This window comes from Strix uralensis, chromosome 19 (genome assembly GCF_047716275.1).
Source record: "Strix uralensis isolate ZFMK-TIS-50842 chromosome 19, bStrUra1, whole genome shotgun sequence".
Classification (NCBI taxonomy): domain Eukaryota; kingdom Metazoa; phylum Chordata; class Aves; order Strigiformes; family Strigidae; genus Strix; species Strix uralensis.
In genome coordinates, this window is record NC_133990.1 from 14,903,717 (window position 1) to 14,923,692 (window position 19,976).

Genomic DNA, 19,976 nt, shown 5'->3' on the forward strand with positions numbered 1-19,976 from the left:
TCATCTCAGCAGTCTCTCATTTATTAAAAGATAACTCCTCAGGGGAAGGTGGACCTGTTCCTGGTGGACTTCACTCCATAGTGGTGGCTCCAAGGTGTGGTGGTGCTGATGGTACTGAAACACTGCGGTCTTTTTCTCACCTCTAAGGAGTACAGGGCCACTTATTCCAGTGAAAGCTCTCCTGGCAGGGAGTGCCATGGTATCAGCACCTAATACTTATGGCATTCTTTGATATTGTGTGCATTTCAAACGATGGCCTCCGTTGTGGCCTCTCTATATTGCCCACCGGCACACTGGCAAGAACCTGCCTTCTGTCCTCTGGAGACAGCTGGAAGGAAACGTTTCACTCAGCTAGATTCTATCATCTGCAGTGCCAAAAGGGAAGCAAGACAAATATAAGGAAGTTGCAATGATAATACCAAAATAATCTGCTGCTCTTACCACATGTTATAGTAATTATACCCTTCTCCTTCCATCCCCAGATGTTCTGTGTTTGAAGAGAGATTCATGGTTACATAATGAATCAGGAGGGAGATGCAGAGAAAGGATGTGAGCCATGAGGATGATGTAAGGAAAAAAAGAAAAAAAAAAAAAAGGAAAAAAAAAAAGAGAGGAGATTGTTGAACTCTTTTGGAAGGGAAGGAGGAAGCCTCAGTACAGGGCTCTTGAAATCTCACATCAGTCAGATGAGAAGATTACTGCAGTGGAGAGGAAGAAAATCAATAGCATATGAAGCAGTTCAGGAGAGAAGTGAGCAGTACAGCAACAAATCAAAGAGCTGTTAAAAATCAAGATCTGCAAAGAAGGAATTTTCAGGCAGTCTGTCATAAAACACACGGTAAAACACAGCTTTTAGTTGGAGTGCCAGGATGCATAGAGTGTGCTAACTGCTATTAGAATTAGTAAAAAATAGTGAGTGTGATCCAGTAAATCCAAATGAAGAAACAGGCAAATTTGGCTAGGAGACTCTTCTACAAATACAATTTATGACTTAGAAGAAGGTAGACCTTTGGCTAAATCTCATGAATGTTTCATTTCCTCAAAATTCTCCTAAACTTTCATTTTAGGGGCAAATATTGGCAAATGTTTGAGGGGAGGGAGCCTATTTAACATTTTAAATAACATTTTCCTCAATACTTCCAGCAAAGTGGTTGAACTATTTTTGAATGAGAGGAAAGTGAATACGAACACTTTGCCCACAAGGAGAAAAACGAAACCCTCACCTCAGTTTTATGAGCAGTTCTGATGATCCCGTATATCTCTATTAGCAAAAGCTGTGCTTTGACTAGAAAATAGTTTCTACCAGCGACAGGTGTGGTTGATTATTCCAGCATGATTTTCAGCACTTCTTATCCATGTTTCATAGTGTGGAAAGTTTAGTCATTTACTCAACAGGGGGTCCTGAGCCTTGCAAGGAACATAAAGCTCTTGTGTTGGGTAATGAACAGCTCATAGGAACGGCCTTTGTTCTCCGTGCAGAATAAGATGCACACGGAGGTCTAGAGCTTGAGTTGGACCCAAGAAACACCAAAGGGCAAGCTGAAGGGTAAGGTGCAAGAGGAATCACTTTGCTTGTGGTTGGAGCTGCTCCGCTGAGATGCACCTGCCTCTTCAGGGTCCCTCAAATGCTGTTCCCATGCCAGAGACAGTTCCTGTGCCCTGGCCACACACAGTCCTCGCCCCTCTGCGAGGATGCCAAGAGCGTGTGGCAGATGGGCAATGCACCAGCTGGCTGCTGAAACCAGATCTGGAGGAACAAAAGGGGATTTGGCTCAGAGAAACCATGGAGTTGCATGGCCAAAGCTGGTCTGCTGGTGCTTCTTTGTTTCTTCTTAAGATGGAAAATCTTAGCCCTTTGCCTCACATAGTTCAACGAGGGAGGAGAAGCTGTAGGAAATGGGCTGCAGTCTGACAAGGAAAAGGCATGCTGCATATAGTGGAAATGGCAGAAATGAGGAGCACTGAGAAAATTTAGGAGATATTTAGTAGATTATTCAGTTTTTGTTTTTGTTTTGTTTTTTAAATTGTTTGTAGATTGTATCAACGCAGCCTAAAACCAGGCTCTTGAGTTGCAATTATGCAGAAACCAAAGCTGATATTGCTAAATGTCATTGTGCTTTTGAAAAGTTCAGTAGGGGCCTGACTCAATGCTTATTGCTATGTCAAGGAATTGGACAATAATATTTCACTTTCTTGGAAGAAACAAGGCTATAGAACAACAGGGAGTAAAGGTATTATTGGAATTTTTTTTTAAAAAAAGTGTCCAATTATTTTTAACACGATAGAGTATCTGTTTAATTATTATTCTCTTATCTGTTTCAGTGCTGACCACCTTCTAACGATGCCTTTCTTTAAGACTGCAGAGAAGGTATGAATAAAAGCAAGGACAAGTGACTTGGTTATCTGCATTCCTTCTATTTACAGTGGCCAACATTACGCTACATGGGCTGTGTCACCTACCCATGCTCCAGACCTCCCTGATATCTCAGCAAATTTGCAAGGAGATAAATTCTGGCAAGATTCATCCAGCTCAAGTTTACAGCCTTTTTCTACCTATGTTTCATTATAATACATTATACTGACCACATAACAGCAAAGGAAACTGTGAAAGCAGGATCCAGGAAATAGTGTAACTAATATGTGAATAAAAGAGAAAGCAGATGGAGAGGATGCTCTTCTGCGAACCATGGGAACAAACTTGCTCCAAGGCCTGTGTTCATTTACCTCCTCTTTCTTGCTGACAATCCAAGCAAGTTGTGGCATCTCAGGATAAATCAATCTAGTGACATTGATGCAAATGAGATTAGAATTATTTCCTTTTGCAGATGAGGTCAAGAGTTCTACACTGCAGAACAGACATGGTCACTTCTTTTAAGTTAGAAAAGAAGCTACCACATTGTAAAATAATAGCAACAGAAACAAATGGTTTCTTTATGGAAAAGCCACCTATCAGTTGTAAGAAAGTTTTTTACGAGCTTTCTAAATTGCCTGATAATGTTTAGTAGAAAATGATCACTTCTTCATAAATTTGTAAGTGAAGGTCCAATGAAACTGATAGGAAAATCAGTTGTGTCTCAGGTGTCTCAGGTTTAAAAGAGCAGGTCTATATAACAGAAGTATAACAGTTATACTTCTGCCAGTCTAATCCTCATTATATTATATATTACTCTTCTGTAATATATTTATTGATATCCAGCACCATATTATACACAGGTCTCATTAACCACTCCTTTAGGTGTAATTCTGTACTATGCACAGTAACGCACTACAAATAAAGTAGCGTGAACCTAACAGAAAGAGTTGAGGTAGATTTTTTTACACAGTCTTTCGAAGGACTGTGGTTTAAAACTTAACTCATGATTTAAGGATGAATTACTACTGTTACAATTATTTTACCTTTGCTAACTTAGTTTGTGATTTTCTCCTGTTGAACAATTCCAGCCCTGGATACGCTCAAGAAATTAAGAATTGCTTCTTCCAGTGGATGTCATATTTTCTGGTTTTCTTCCCAAAAAGAATTCCAGGGAGTACAGATGTACTGCACAGCTCAGGAATGGCAATTATACAGGCAGATCAAAAAGAACTTAATAAACCAAGTTTTCAACTCACAGCATGGGATCAGCAAATCAAACTTAGGAGCTCATGAAACCATGGCAAATTTCAGAATTTCTCACAAAAAATATGGAACAAATTCTAATGCATGAAAATACAAAAAAAAAAAAAAAAGAAGTTTTTATAACTGGCTTTAGTAATTTTACTTTAACTAGGCTAGTTCAAATTTCTCCCCAGTACTATCCAACCACCCACTGCACTGGATTATGTCCCATTACTGGGTTGGATACCTTGCTCAGCAAATTGCTGGGCCTCAGACCAAAAAGGGGAAAAGTCATGAAAGGAATATGGGGTGGAAAGGCAAGTAAAGTGAGACCTAAATCTTTCAAGTGTTGAGTGGGAGTGAGCTTAATTATATTCTTCAAGCATGTTGTTTGAAAGCCTATGATAAGGAAAAAAAAACCACCCAGACTTTTCAGCTTAGCTGATAACAACCAAACACCTGCTTCATTCCCATTGAAGGTAGCACGGGACAAGGTCTGACCACATCTGTTTTCATTCAGCTGTTCCGTAGGGTTTGACATCCTATAAGGCTTGAAAGTCCATATAGTCCATTGAGCCTTCCAGATAGACAGTTAGTTTCTTTCTTTGGAATAGATTTTACCTGGCTTTGGTGATTAGTTTTGTAAAATTCAAATTAGAAACAGCTAGTCATGTCAAATACAATGACATTAAGTCGAACTAGTTGAAATGTATTTATATAAAAAGGATATAGATAGAAAAGAATGAGTCTACAAAACCAGCTTTCTGTATCTGATCTTTAGTCAACTGAAACTGTCTTAGACAATCAACTGCTTATATTAATCTTTTCTATCCACGAGAAATACTTTGAAACTACAATGTGCTACAGGATGAATCTTGAGTTAGCAAAGCTATTAGGGAAAAGTAAAGAGTTATTTTAGTGTGATATTCCAAGGAAATCACAGAGAAGGTTCTTCGGGGTTGAATCTGCAATAACAGAAAATCTTGTCAGATAAAAATCTTGGTGTAAATTTGACAAACAGCATGCCTTTAGTCAAGCATGAGTCTCTCTATTTATCTGTCTGTCGTCTTGTTTCTCAAGACAGTCTTAGGAATTAAGGCGTTGTATGATAGTTTCTGGCTCATTTTGATCAGTCTTCATCATCCCTTTTCTGTCCCAAACCACAGCAATAAATGAACCTGAATATTGGCAAGATACCTGATTCCCTATTCTTTCCTTAAACACAAACAAAATATGCATATCCCTTTATTCACCATGATAGTCTTCTATACATTTGATGTAGTTTTCTTTTCCTATTTGCAGAGCTACTCAAGGATATTGGTTCTTCCATTTAACCACAGGGGCCCTGGAACAATCTTTAATGCATTTAGGATGTGGTCATATTTTAGGATGTTTTAGAGTATAAAATCACACTTGAGGGCTATTTAAGTCCTTGAAAAAAGTGCAATGGACACAGCTGTACAGCCTGCCAATCTCATAACTGTCCCTCCTGCTGGTCCTGGGAGACATCTGTGTTAAGGAAGGGGTAAGAGGATTAGTCTGCCTACTGTGAGTTCACCTGTTTACCTAGGCTATTATTTATTGAAGATCAAATTGACTGAAAATCATTCCCGACAGAGAGCTGGCAAGAGATGACATTATGAGGAGACCAGAGTTCGTGTTTTATAGGTTCAGTTATCTGTGATTTAGGGATCATTACGATCTCTTTAAAATTCTTAAAGCTGGCCAAAAAAACTAAAATTAAAGGAAGGCTGTGCCTTACATTAAACAATTTAGAAAACAAATGGGAATAGAATAGAGACACTATTCTGTCGGGCTAAACCTTTTTTTTAGTTTGACATCTATGAATTTCTTTAATGTTTTTGAGCTTGGTTTTGCCAGCTTGAGTGCATGAGGGGGCAGTGTTATTTGTGATGGGCAAAATATTCCTACGAGTAACTTCAACTTCTAAGATGGTATGCACTCTTAGTTTGCCCTTCACCTGGAGGAGTAAGACCAGTTTATAGTTGAGTAAAACTGGCATGTATTCCATGCTCTGGAATCTTGGTGTCTGAACTAGTCATATGAAGAAAGGGAGACTCCCAGATCTGAACTTTGGACTTGAAACACTTCAGACTGAATGGTGACAATTTCTTCGTTATTCTGATTTCAGCTTATTATGAAAGTGGTTGCAAGGAAGACACGTTAAAAACTGCCTTTTCTTGTTTGTATGGATGTTTTACAACTATTTAGTAGCGAAAGGAACAGATTTAATACTGTAAGACAGACATGCATGCAGTTTCTAGCACCATTTTCAACAATTTTGAAGTTGGTGTGGGCAACAAATCTTTTTAGACCATCGTTTTCTGATCTTGGAGGGCAGTGGCTTCAGGAAAAAGCAGAAGTTTCATCAGAGAAAAGCACCTTCTTTTGTTAAGCAAGGACTGTCAGTTTTACAGAGCAGTTTGGTTTAGGCAAACCTGCCATCTAACAAGGGACTTATCTATTTTCCTCATACTTTTGCTTTGTTTTATTTTAGCAGAGCATTTCTTCCCTGCTGTTTATCCTCTCAGACAAATACAGGAAAAAGCCCACTTGCACCCCTCGACCTTTCTCCTTGAGAACTGACAATTACCTTCCTCAGCCTAAAGGCATTGCTTTTTTTGGGAGTGACTTATTTAGAACACATGATCAGCATTCAGTGCTTTCCAGTAGCCTCCAAGCCCCACTGAGTATTTATTTACATTGTATAAAATTAGAGGAAATGAAGGGGTATGTGTTTGAACTAAAAGCAACAACCTAATTCTGCTTGTTAGAAACTCCCCTAATGGAAGGATTTCAGTCAATGTCAGCTTAGGGCATGGTGGGGGAACAACACCACTCCTGGGCATTTCCACCATAATGGGGCATGATGCCTGACAATAAAACAATTTAGCAAATTTCTAAACAAAAATAATTTTGTGGATTTGAAGTGATTTTTACCATTAGATACCATGAATCCATTTGTGTTCTTGGCTTCCTGTCTTACCAAAGGATATCCCACAGAGGTATCCTTTGGGGCTAAATAAAATGAAAAATTTCTAATTAAACAAATGCATTAAAAAAGAAAATATATTATTTGTATGTGGGGGAAGGAGGGAAGATTCCACTGCAAGTGAAACAGATGGGTGCCCATAGAAAGGACAGTGACTAAAACGTAATATATGTACAAATGACAAAGTATTAAATTCAATTAATTTGGTTTGCATTGCAACCTGCATTCATTCTCTGTCTTCCCTGAATGAAGAACTCATCATGCCTTTTTGGCTTCACTCTGCATCGTGAAGGTAAATGCAAATGAAATAACCACAAAAGGAAGTTGATTAGATCCAGGTTTGTATTGTGGAAAAGACTCCAAAAAATTAGTTACAGCATAATACTGTTAAAAAGCTTTTTCTAGAGCTAATAATTACAGACTCCAGGATGGATCTTAGTAGGGTGCCTGGAAAGGAAAAACCATGGAAGAAATTCCAGACATCCATAGCAGCATTAATGGTAATCTAGAACAGATCCCCAATCCTGGTGCCAAAGTTATTTTAAAAAACATTTATAGCTCATTGTCATTGGTGCCAGCCCAAATTTGCCACTGCCAAATTTAGCACTGGTGTCAGTGCCATCATTGGTTTGGACATGCCTATCATCCACTTTTTAGAAATACATAGGGAAGTGACTGTACTTCCTGGAGCTACTGAATGTTTTACCAAAAACTTCTCAAATGTCTGTAGAATTGCTTATTAGAAAACCATTCCTACACTGTCCAGGTTAGTTCTCTTTGGTTTTATTCTTGGGATAGGACAATTACCAATTTCTCTTCAAAGCAACTCTGCTTTTTAGAATAATGTGTAAAAACAATCAGAGAATGTTGTCCAGAACACTTGATCAAATTACTGTTAAAATTGTCCCATTTAGTCTAATGAACTTTTCTCTGGGCTGAAAGGAGAACGAGGGGAAAAAGGAGTGCTAAAGAAAACATCAGTGTCTAGGTTGTTGCCTTTGAACATGCGAGTGCTGTGTTCAAATCAGTATTTGTGAGTTTTTAGTTATATACAGAAAGCTTCAACAGGCAGGACCAAGCAAGGCTGAAGCAATCATCAGGTTTGTGTTCTGTGAGGTTGGTTGTGGCCCACCTGCTTCTTGCTGAAGAAGAAGATGGTATTTTTTAAACATGCAGAAAGACCCCAGCATCACACTAAGGGATTTCAGAGCTAAGGTGCTAGTCTTTCTGAGTGGGATCCCCAGCTCTGAACATAATTAGGTGCTAATAATTCCAGTCCTGCAGGTTTTTCAGTGAAACTACCATGAGCTCACAAGAGACTTTAATTCTAACTTTCATTTTGCATGAAATGGAACATCCCAAAAGTCATTTTGTTGGACAGAAAGTTATCTGCAGCTTGTCCACTACGCACGCTGCTCAGCCATTTTCAAAGGCTTCAGTTTCCTCCGATGCTAAATTCCTTGAAATGGGGGGAATTTCAAACCTTTACTCCTGCATCTGCTGGGGTTACCCTTGGCTAGCAGCAGCCTGCACATTCCACTTATGCCTTTGCTTGTCTCACTCTGGAGAGGCAAAATGAAGCTCTGACCTCACACAGGTCTCATGACTTTAGTCCTAAACAGTTTCACAGAATTTCACAGAATCATCTGGGTTGGAAAGGACCTTGAAGATCATCCAGTCCAACTGTTAACCCAGCACTGACAGATCCCAACTACACCATATCCCCAAGCGCCACGTCAACCCGCCTCTTGAACACCTCCAGGGATGGGGACTCCACCACCTCCCTGGGCAGCCCATTCCAACGCCCAACAACCCGTTCTGTAAAGAAATACTTCCAGTGACACAGACACATCCAATGTAGATGTGTACGAGACCTGTCTTCAAAAACCACTGGTGTTTCCATGGTTTCTTCCATCTGTGCAGTCTGTAATAAACAATTATAACAACTAAATGGGTATAAGCGCCATTTAGTGCTTAGAGCACTTAATGTACAGAGATTCAAATATATATATAAAAGAAAATAACCAGGGAATGTGGATGCTCCACTTGCAGATATCCCACTGGTATTTCCTTCAAAACATCTATTTTTTCAGAAGCAGGTGCTCAAAATTTTCTGAAAATCAGACGTATCTAGCAATGTTTAAATACTTCTATGATCATGATTCTTTCCTCTTTCTTTTTTTAAACCAAAGAGCTTATGAAGACCCCCATGGCTTTATAAGCCCACTGGAAGGCCAGCCATCGAGTCGGCAGAAAAGAGTTCAAAATCTGATGGAAGGAGCAGGTGAAAATATTAGAAACTAATATCAGCTTACAGCAAAGTGGAAGAAAAGAAGTTTACTTGTCCAGAGGCAGATAAAGACAGAGCCATGCTTGGTTTCCTGGCATTACTTGAGAGGAAAAAGGGAGAGAAGTAACAAACCACAGATGATAAATAAGGATGGGGATTCTTAAAAGAACTTATTTATTTGTAAACCTTCTATGTAAGAAGAAACATGTTCTGCTAATGACTGGGAATTTAAACAGCACTTTTTTTTTTTTTTTTTAATAAAACAAATAAATATTCCTGTGCACCTTTAAGAATCATCTGCAATGATTTATGGCAAACATATCAACAGCATAAACCACTATTCAGTAGCTCAAGCAATAACTTGCATTCAAGGTCAAGTAAAATCTCCGTAAAAACAAACAATTTTTCAGCAGTCTTTCCAGGAGCAGAAGCTGAGAACAACAGATCATATGTTTAGAAAAAACATTGGAAAATTGTGAAAAAATGTCAACATAAATATTTGGCCTCCATAAGAAACCGTTCTCTGGCTTTTCCTAAAACGACATTTGCGAAACATGCCTTCTCCTTGGGGGTATTTTGTAGGGCTGCAGTTTTCTTGGGTCTGATTCAGAAACCCTCAGGAAGTGGCTGAAAACTGTGTGGTGATGTAACTGTCAAATTGACACAGGAATGGTTCTGTTGATATTAGCCGGGCTAATCATTCCGCTAATTGGACAGCCATTCGAGACACAATGCAAAGACAGATCGGCTTTCACTTTAACTACTCACGTAAATGAGGTTTGACTCAAATGTAATACTTTATATCAACACACTGGATGACTGTAAAAATAATACCACATGTGCTGGTGCCTCTTTTTAATAAGTGTCTTCCTCAATTTTCTCTGCTGTATGAGGCACTTTAACATACACATAATTAAGGTTATTTAAGGGATATCAATTGAAAAATGCACCCACAGGAGGCTAAACATGAATGATAGAGCTACCAGTATAGCTCCCAGAAGTCAGCTGCCATAATTTCATGCAGCACTTCTACAATATGATCTTTTCGTATTGCACTGGAGAAGGATAACCTGGCAATCTCTTGCTTTGCTCTTTCCGAAGTCATTTGCATTGGTACAAAAAGGATTTAAAATGCTACCTTCCTGGTTTGGTAGCAATTTATTTGGGAATCTTACTGAATAAAAAAAGCAAAAGACACAGAGAAAATTGAGCATTGAGCAACTGACGTCATCTACCTGGACTTGTGCAAAGCATCTGACACTGTCCCACATGACATCCTTCTCTCTAAATTGAGAGACATGGATCTGATGGATGGACCACTCGGTGAATAAGGAATTGGCTGGATGGTCACACTCAAAGAGTTGGGGTCAATGGCTCGATCTCCAAGTGGAGAGCAGTGACGAATGGTGTTCCTCAGGGGTTGGTGTTGGGATCAGTGCTGTTTAACATCTTTTTTGGTAACATGGACAGTCAGCATTGAGTGCACCCTCAGCAAGTCTGCCAGTGACACCAAGCTGTGTGGTGCGGTTGACATGCTGGAGGGAAGGGGTCCATCCAGAGGGACCTGGATAGGTGGACCCATGTGAACATCATGAAGTTCAACAAGGTCAAGTTCAACAAGGTCCTGCACATGGGTTGGGGCAATCCCAAACAGAAATACAGGCTGGGTGATGAGTGGATTGAGAGCAGCCCTGCGGAGAAGGACTTGGGGGTATTATTGGCTCGCGACTGAATATGAGCCAGCAATGTGTGATCGCAGCCCAGAAAGCCAACCGTGTTCTGGGCTGCATCAAGAGAAGTGTGGCCAGCAGGTCAAGGGAGGGGATTCTCCCCCTCTACTCCGCTCTAGTGAGTCCCCACCTGCAGTGCTGTGTCCAGCTCTGGGGCTCCCAACATGAGAAGAACATGGACCTGCTTGAGCGGGTCCAGAGGAGGCCACAAAGATGATCAGGGGCTGGAGCAGCTCCCCTGTGAGGACAGGCTGAGAGAGTTGGGGGGGTTCAGCTGGAGAAGAGAAGGCTCTGGGGAGACCTTAGAGCGACCTCCCAGGACTGAAAGGGGCTACAGGAAAGGTGGGAGGGACTCTTGATCAGGGGGGTAGGGATAGGACAAGGGGTAACGGTTTTAAACTGCAAGAGGGGAGATTTAGATCAGATCTAAGGAAGAAATTCTTCCCTATGAGGGTGGTGAGGCTCTGGCACAGGTTGCCCAGAGAAGCTGTGGCTGCCCCCTCCCTGGCAGGGTTCAAGGCCAGGTTGGGTGGGGCTTTGGGAAACCTGGGCTAGTGGAAGGTGTCCCTGCCCATGGGAGGGGAGTTGGGACTAGGTGATCTTTAAGGTCCCTTCCGACCCAAATCATTCTGTGATTCTATGAAAAGCAGAGCTAGACTCCCTTTCTGTAGCTTGTGGATAGACAGGTAACAGCTTTCTGCTCAGATCTGATGGGGAGAGTCATTCAGAGCCCCAAGACAAAAGTGTATCTGAAATACAACAGATAGAGACTGCGGGAAGCTCTACTGCAGTACAGTTTCCTATGTACATTTTTTTGTAGTCATGTTTGTGCTCTGTCAAAGCTTCCCACGAGGTGTTCCTAAAAGGAGAGATGTTTCTGTAGTCAGCACAGGAGACATGTTAAAGCATTAATTCGATGACTAATCATAGTGGGGGTGCATTGTGCTCACAGATGACAGAGTGTGGAACACAGGAGCTCCAGCATTCCAGCATGTTCAGCACTCCACAGACAGCACTAATGCAGGCCACGACACAAACACCATATGCACGGTATAATCGTTATGCTCACTGAAAGGCAGCAATTTTATTGCAATTGATATTTTCCATGTTTCTACTTTAGAGCTTTAATCTCAGCAAGGGTTCTGTTTACCGTGAAGCCTGTAAATGGTTTTAGGGGCTATTTGATAAAGAAGAAAATCAAATGCGTGCTTTGTCCAAGATCAAAAAGGACCTGTAAAAAGTTCTACATATCCAATGATAAAGAATTGCTCTCAGAGTGTATCAGCTAATATTATGACCACATTAAAGGCAGCACGGACCAATTCACTGAGCATGAGCAAAAGAGAACTGAGCCACTTCTTGCAGTACCAGATTCGGGTCCTTTCACAGCACACAAAACCAGCTGCTTTTTGCTGCTTTTATAGTTCTGTCGTTGCTTGCATCTGTGTCCCAGCCAGACCAATGCCCTCATAGTACCATCACAATGGCACAGCGCCACCCACCTCATGGTGTGATGTCATTTGATGGCTGAGGGAGCTGGTCAGGAAGGGAAAGGATCTTCTGATTTGTCACACATGTCTTGAATAAGGCAGAAGAAGTTTCCAACATATAATAATACTAAGACAGAAAAGGGCAATCCTCTTCTACAAAACCACACACACACTGCTGGAGATGTTATGCAATGCACTATAGAGCTTGCTAATTCTTGATCTTCTCAAAGGTGCTTTTTAGCCTTTAAAACTGTATGTTTAAAACCTATGACTTTTTTGAACAATATTTTTACTTTTTCTTGCTTCAACTTTTTTACATTCAAAATGCTTGGGTTTCAATGAGAGGTAAACCCACAGCATTTTGCAGATAAACTATTGCTCTGCCATCTGTGTTTCTCTACCACTTCATTTTTAGCTGAATTTTCACTCTTTGGGCCCTGTTAGATCTTGGGTCAGACATTTCTTGGTTAGGGATAGATCACTGAGTTCAAAGTGAGAAAATGTCTCAAGATGGAGAAAAAATCCTCCCTGATATGTACCTGTCTAACCATAGGTCCCTCTGCATTCAACTTCTCCACTTCTCTGGAAAGTTGTCATAAAAATCATTATGTGCCCTGAACAGATGTGACCTTAAAATGCAGCTTCATGGAGAAAAAAAGAGGTGGGGAATATAAAATAGCCTGTGGTGAAAATAACAGCAGGAAAACATTATAAAATCTGAGCCATAGCTGGCTGGCTTCCTCTTGATTATTGCTTTCTCTTTCAAGGACCCGTCCTTGAGAGTCCAGATATTTGAAGGTGATTTCATGAAGGCAATTTTAACACTCTGTTGTTCTAATGAAACAAAGCTGCCGTACGGACCTGTAATAACCTGGTGTTTGAAGAACATCCTCAGTGCACGACTTAATCAGTCTCAAAGGCGTCAATGAAGTATCATTCTTCATGATTTTCATTTTAGTGCTAACATAGGACCCTGACTGCTTTCGGTGGTTGATGTCAAAGGCTGTGCAAACTCCTAGCAAGAGGCAGTTCTTGCACTGGAGTGACTATAGTCTAACTAGAAAAACAGCAGCGACTTGTTCAGGATGGCACAAATCTGTGGCAAGGCTGGCCATGGAGCTCAGACAGACCTGACCCATCCTCAGCCCAGGCTCCCTGTGCCACTCAGGTACAAGCACACCCACCTCCCCTGACAGTCAGAAAAAACTCAGGACATCGAGTAAGATGGGGTTTTTGGAAAAAGGCTACAAATACCACGTAATAGTTAAAATATAAAACATATGACTAGTGAGTTTAAATTGTAGATGGATTTGCAAATTGCAAGCACCTCTTCTACATTCACAGGGCACGGGTCACTTGTGTTTCTAGCCACCAAGGAAAGCTTGAATTTCACCTAAACTGGGATGTTTGGATTCAAATGCATTAGGTTGGATTAGACTCAGAAATAATCTTTTGAATATGAGAGCAAATTGTAAAGCATGTCTGGTAATATTTCGATGCAGATATGGTTGTCCTAAACTGGCGTGTAACTTAACTAAGATCTTAGAAATGAAATAAGAAATATGATGTATCTGTTATACTCTGTTCAAGCTACAAACAGGATGATCTCAATGTTTTTTTAATAAGATATAAGGTATAATTTTTTTTGCAGCATATGTGATATTTCTATCAATGTAAGCATTTTAAAGTCTTTTGAAAGAAATTTATATTCAGTTGGTTAGGTAACATGCTATAGAGTGTGGGAGGAACAAGCACATTATTTTTCTAAACAGCAAGACAGAAAATAGAAGTCATGGTCTGAATTTTGGAATAAATCATCAGATGCTGCAGTTTATCCCAGGCTGGTAACAGGTTTTCAGAGGTTCCTCCCAGACACTGTTACAGGAAGGACTAAATTTCTCCTGCCCAGGGCTTCGCTGCTCACGCTGCCGTTTGCAAAAGAAACGGCATTGGTCTCCCTGGCAGGCAGAGATGGGTATAGGCTGATATATGGTGCGTCAGGACCTGGTCATGAGCTGCAACATGGTTTCAGCAGGGGCCTGGGTGAATTGTTGACTTTTACGATTTTAAATCATTGTCAAGGTATTCAGGCTCTGTGTGTGTGTGTGTGCGCGCGCGCGCCACAAGAAGAGGCTTTTCATTGTTATAAGCAGAACTAAATTCATGAATGCACATTTTAATGGCTCTTTTCTCACACTGGATCTGGGGCTGACTTTTGTAATGGAAGTCTGGCTTGCAAATGTCCTGGGGAAAAAAGCTATTTTCTCCAGGATTTTTTGTTTTGAACTTTTCAGCAACTTGAGAAATTAAATGCCAAAGAGCTGTGTACGAGGAGAGTTTGACACAGTTCTTCCACACCTACCACTGCACAAAGTTTCAACTCCTACACAGATTTGACAATCCTTGTCTGGTGAGATATACAGAAATTGGATTAAATCCTTTCCTCTTTTAACACCATTGTAGAAATCATTCCTGTTTGGTTGATTGCCTTTTTCTTTTTTCCCCCTATTTCATCATCTGACACTATTCCACTTTCTCAATAACATTGCCAGTTCCATTATCAGATTTCTCTGGTTCTGGTGATACTGGAATTAGAAATGAAATTCCTGTGCATGGAGACAAGCTGCTCCTGCAGTCAGAGGTTTTGGCACTTTAGCTATATTTTGCATGGATAGCACAACCCAGACTGAGACCGAAAGTAGGGCTTTACATAGGAGCTCTGCTGCACATGGATTCAGCAGACTTAAACTTTGGGTTAAACTAGACATCCAATGGATTAATCAGGATCTGCCACTGCTCAAAAACTGCTGCATAACCAAAGCTGGCCAATGTTACAGTTCCTGCTTATCTGATGCATACTGATCATCAAGCAAAAGCGTCTGCAGTATCTGTTTCTTCCCTGAAACCCCTGTCTGTCTGCTTAGTACTTTCCTGTAGGTTTCCTCGCTTCAGCAAAATTGTTCATTCCTGGTCCCAGGTGAATCCTTCCCAAGTATTTAATGTGTAAGTGAGAGAGCCCCCTGACTTGTACGGGGGTAATACAGCGCATGAACACAGGGCAAGGTTTACAGCGCAGCGGGACACTTCCCGGTATCAGGCGGGAGCAGAGGGGGTTGTGTTGTTGTACCACAATCGCTGGGGGAATATTGTTTTGTTTTTGGAAGAGATTGCTAAAACAGATGTTGAATGCGAGATGGCATTTTTAAGCCTGCAGCAGGCAAGAATTATCCTTCAGGATGAAAAGTGACCTCCAGTGAGCAATAGTGCCTTTAATCCAGAGCTTTGTGCATTGCTATCGGCTTCTGATCACTTTTAAAATCCCCTCCCTCCCACTCAGCCTTCCCTTTCCCCGGAAAGCTCAGCTTAACAGACCTCGGTGCCTCCCTTCTGGGCTGCCTGGGGCTCCCTCGTGAGATGCTCCGAGGAGCTCTGTCACTGCCTGCTTCTCTCTGTGACCTGCACAGATGCCGACCAGAAACTTTCAGTAACTTTGCAGTCACGTACAAAAAACCTAAATACCTACTAAAAAGAAACAACAACAAACCGATCCTCTCTTAGCCTTATATTTTGGTATTGAGCTTGCCAATTCCACGTTGTAATTTTGTAAGTCATCTTCTCAAGGAAGGATAAATCTTCCTGCACACATCCCTGAAAGATCTAAACCTAGACACCTTAGTTGGTGATTTCAGTGCATATTCCATGCTTCAAATTGAATACCTAATTATGTAGACAGGGATTTTTTGAAGGATCTATATCCCATTAAATTTGGCAGGATATGACTATTTCAGCTTTCCAGCCCAAACCTGACCACCGCACTGCTGACCATGTGTTCTCCTGGCGGGTGCCGTGTTCATTCCTCTTCTCAGACCAGGTGACGAAGAGTGAGCTCAGATAAAAGGTTTGACCATGATATTGCTGCAGTCCAGGATGTCCCAGCCTGACAAAAGGTCTCGAGACAGCACCATGTCTGTACAGGTACTAAAATGCACCCAGGGTGTTCTCACAGTTAAATTATTGATCAAATTATGGAGAATGGATTCCCCAGGGAGCAGCTGAAGTCCAGCTAAGGCTTTCCTACATGTTTTACGAGATGGAGCTCAAACTGAAAAGGCTTTTTGCTCCGGGGTGAGTTTCACTCTCTAAAAACACTTTAAAAGAGTGGACGTGTAGAAATACTCGAAGCTATGGCCCTGGACAAGTGCTGCAGAATCGTGGTCTTCCCAAAGAGGGCACTGATGCTCTGCACACCAACTGCAGGGAAAAGCTGAGAAATACATCGGCTACGCATAAATCTCTGAAGAGAAATCTGTCTTAGCACGTCTACCTCAGGAAAAGGGGAATTATTACACTTAATTAAAGTGTATTGACACCACATGTGGCCCCACCTCTCCCTTTTGGCTTTATTAATGATAGCAAAACTGCAGGCTTATAAAGGTGGTGGAGGGGGGTGTCTGCATTTCTAAACAGTAACCATAGACTGCTTTGAAAAATACGAATGCAGCAATCACACTTTTTAACAAGCCTAATTTTTACCTCTGAGCTAAGTTACATTTTCTAGTCTATATTTCTGTTTCTTGGATGAATTGGCAAAGGCGAATCAGTGAAGTACTGTTTGTTGGATTACTATTAATGCCATTAGAGCAATATGTGGGCCATTCTTTACAATGTTTATTGACAGAAAAACATTCATTAAGCAGTTATTTTTTGTGTTGTGGGTTGTTGTTTTTTTTCCAGGAGACCTGTTTAAATAAAAGTCATACATAATGTCCTACTTGAGCAGACACTTTTGTCTCTAATTCACAAGAAATCTCAGTTGAAACACAGAGAATCTGCTTAAATCTTGAGCTGTGTGCCTAGATTAATCCCTCCCACTGAGGACCCCTAATTTAACAGTGCAATCCTTTAGGTCCAACATGTGGAAGAAGACTGGGACTTTTAAAGGATGGGGCTTCCTGAGATCTGAATTTTTCTCTAGAAGGTTTATAATCATTCATTATCACCTAAAGGTAGGAATAATCCAGATTCACTGACCAAATTTATTTCAGATGTATCCAGAGCTTCTCATTCAGGTCTATGGGTTGAAGTCCATATTAAACTGAAATCAAAACAGTCTCATTTCTTTGTTTAAACAGTTAAATAAACAACCTAGAATCCCAGTGCATGTAAATCCCTCAGCTTGTATTGATTTCCAGAGAAGAAGCAGAAGTTTCAAGATTTAAATTATATCTTTACATTGATATTCTAGGGTGCTTTTTCCACTATCCCTCCCTGACTCCAGAGCTGCGTCGAGCTGCATCCTTACAAGGGAGCCTTTTCCATTCCTTGCCCTTTCCTTACCAGCAGTCTTGTTAAATCCTGAAGTTAGCAGAAACTGCTTTTCTCTTTTAGCTCCCTGCACTGGGATGCAGGAGAACAGACTGAGCAACAGGTTTAACATTTTCCTTTCCTACATTGTGAAAATCATGGGTGGCAAAAGTGTCATTTTCTAAAATCTTGGAGTCATTTCCTAGTAAAGTTTGGCCGTGACTGGAAATTTCACATAAAACAGTGGCAAGGGTTAATATTATTCCTGCCATAACATTTTGTACAATCTCCCATGAGAGCTCTCAATGGTTTTCCACTGCCACTGGAAATAATGACTCTCAGCTGGAGTAAGTTGCACTAACACTTGATATTCCTGTGCCAAGTGCTCTTTGAAATGAGCTTGTGTTGCTTTTGCACACTCAAGAATAACTAACACCATCCACTCTTGGTCAGAGTTTCAAACCAAAAGCCAATATCCTTGACCAAGCTGTTCTTGAGTTGCGTTTACATCAAAATCTTACAGAAAGTGAGAGCAACAATACATTTAACTACCAAATCAGCCAATCAAGTAGCTGATACTCTTACAGGATGTCTAGGTGTTCTTCTTCTGTACACTGCAGGGAACAGGGTGTGATCACCAGAGCTGTAAATGTTAGCCAAATCCCAGTTCAACTTTGGACTTCATGTAGATTCTGATTTATTTTACCCACCTGTTGAACTCAACAAAACCAATTTATTTTAAACAAAGCTAGGGCAAGATGTCTATGGTTTTCATATAAATAAAAGAAGCTTTATAGAACACATATTGGCCCATTTTCTTCTGGGGATTTGTCTAAGTGTGCGCTGTAGTTGCTTAGCATTGCTCAAAAGCTTTACTACTTTGAATCACTATCTGAATCATGCAAGAATAAAAAAAAATCTATCCTTGGATTCATAGGTACACTAGGATAATGTATCATATAAGAATCTGGCCCATTTACTGCAAGGGTATAGAACATAAGCAAAAGCAAAACACCCTTGCCTCTACCAGCTCAACCATCTAAAAATACTATACCCTTCTTCATCTGGATATAGCTATGTGTAAAAATTCTCTCTGTAGTCTACAGAGGTTGATTATTTTTATTCAAAATAAATTATTTGACATTCTGTGTATAAGAAAAAAAAATCCATTACTTATATTTTTCAGATCCTTTTGGGATGATAGAAAGATAAAGGTTGCCAGAACAATACATGGCTGAAATTTCTTAAATGAAATTCAAACCTTCCAGTTTAACTGGTGTGATTTATTTATTTTTTAGATGTTACTGCCAATGAGCTCATTGTACAAGATGAGCTTAACAGGACTGTAATTTGAATTATGCAAAATACCATCAAACCAGCTCTTCACAGTCAACCTGGGAATGTAAAGCTATGTAATTCCTATTAGAAATGATTGCTATTCTACCAGAGGTTGCATGCATCTCTTCAACACTGCAATCACTGCCAAGTTATCAAGGTTGGGAGTGGCATATCCAGAAACTGGAAGATTTCCAAGTCATGATCCCTCATTCTTAAACAGTGGTAAGTCTATGGCTCTAATATGCTAATATTACTGGGTCAATGTCATGCTCTGAGCATGTCCAGTATGAAGGTGATACTACACATTTCACCCTTTCCAAACTGCCAAATTTTGCTGCAGAAGAAAAAAATAAAAACCTGACTATATTTAGAATGTTAAATCCTCAACATACTCTCAGTTAATGATGCACATTGAATTTAACCTTTGTAATGGGTGCTGGGGTAGAGAGACTTGATTTGGCTAACCACACTTTGTTCAACGTGCACTAACAAGTCAGGTAAAACAGATGCGCTGTTCTTCTACAAAGAGAAAATCAGGGTATCTCAGAAGTTTGCAGAATAACCTAAAGTCTCTCTATGAATTTATAACTGGTTATGACAGGGGTTAAAATTATCAGGAAGCAGTATCGCCATTTGATGATGTCACAGCTGCCCTCTGGGAGAGTGAGGTCACTAACAGAGTTGTTCAGGGAGATAAGAGTCTGTTAAAATAAACAGAAGTGCCACGTAATTACCCACACTGCAGGAGGAGGATTAGACTGTTTGGAAGACCCTGTGTCTGCCTTACGCTCACTGTCACTTTTTTTTTTTTTAATCCTTGGGCAGAGGTGGAGGGGACTGTGTGGTTGAAATCAATAACTGGGGAGTCTGAACAGAAAACCCAAGGAAACTCTGCTCTTTTACATCAGCTAAAAAACTGTTTTGGTACCTTTCACCAACATGTAGACTGGTGTTTTATTATTAAGTGGAGATACCTGGGAAATTTTCCCATCCAACAAGGCTAATTCGGCAAAAGCAAAGAACTGAATGAAAAAACATTGCATTCAGAAAACCCAGGGTATGTGCAGGCTTAGGCCACTCAGCGCTGGCATGACTGGGATTAAAGCACCATTGGTGGATCAGTGCTCTGCAGCACTGCAAGAGCGAGGAGAAGAAGGAAGCGATCCTTGGGGGCTAAAATCCCATCAGATCTCTCAGTCAGACACACACAGGGTAT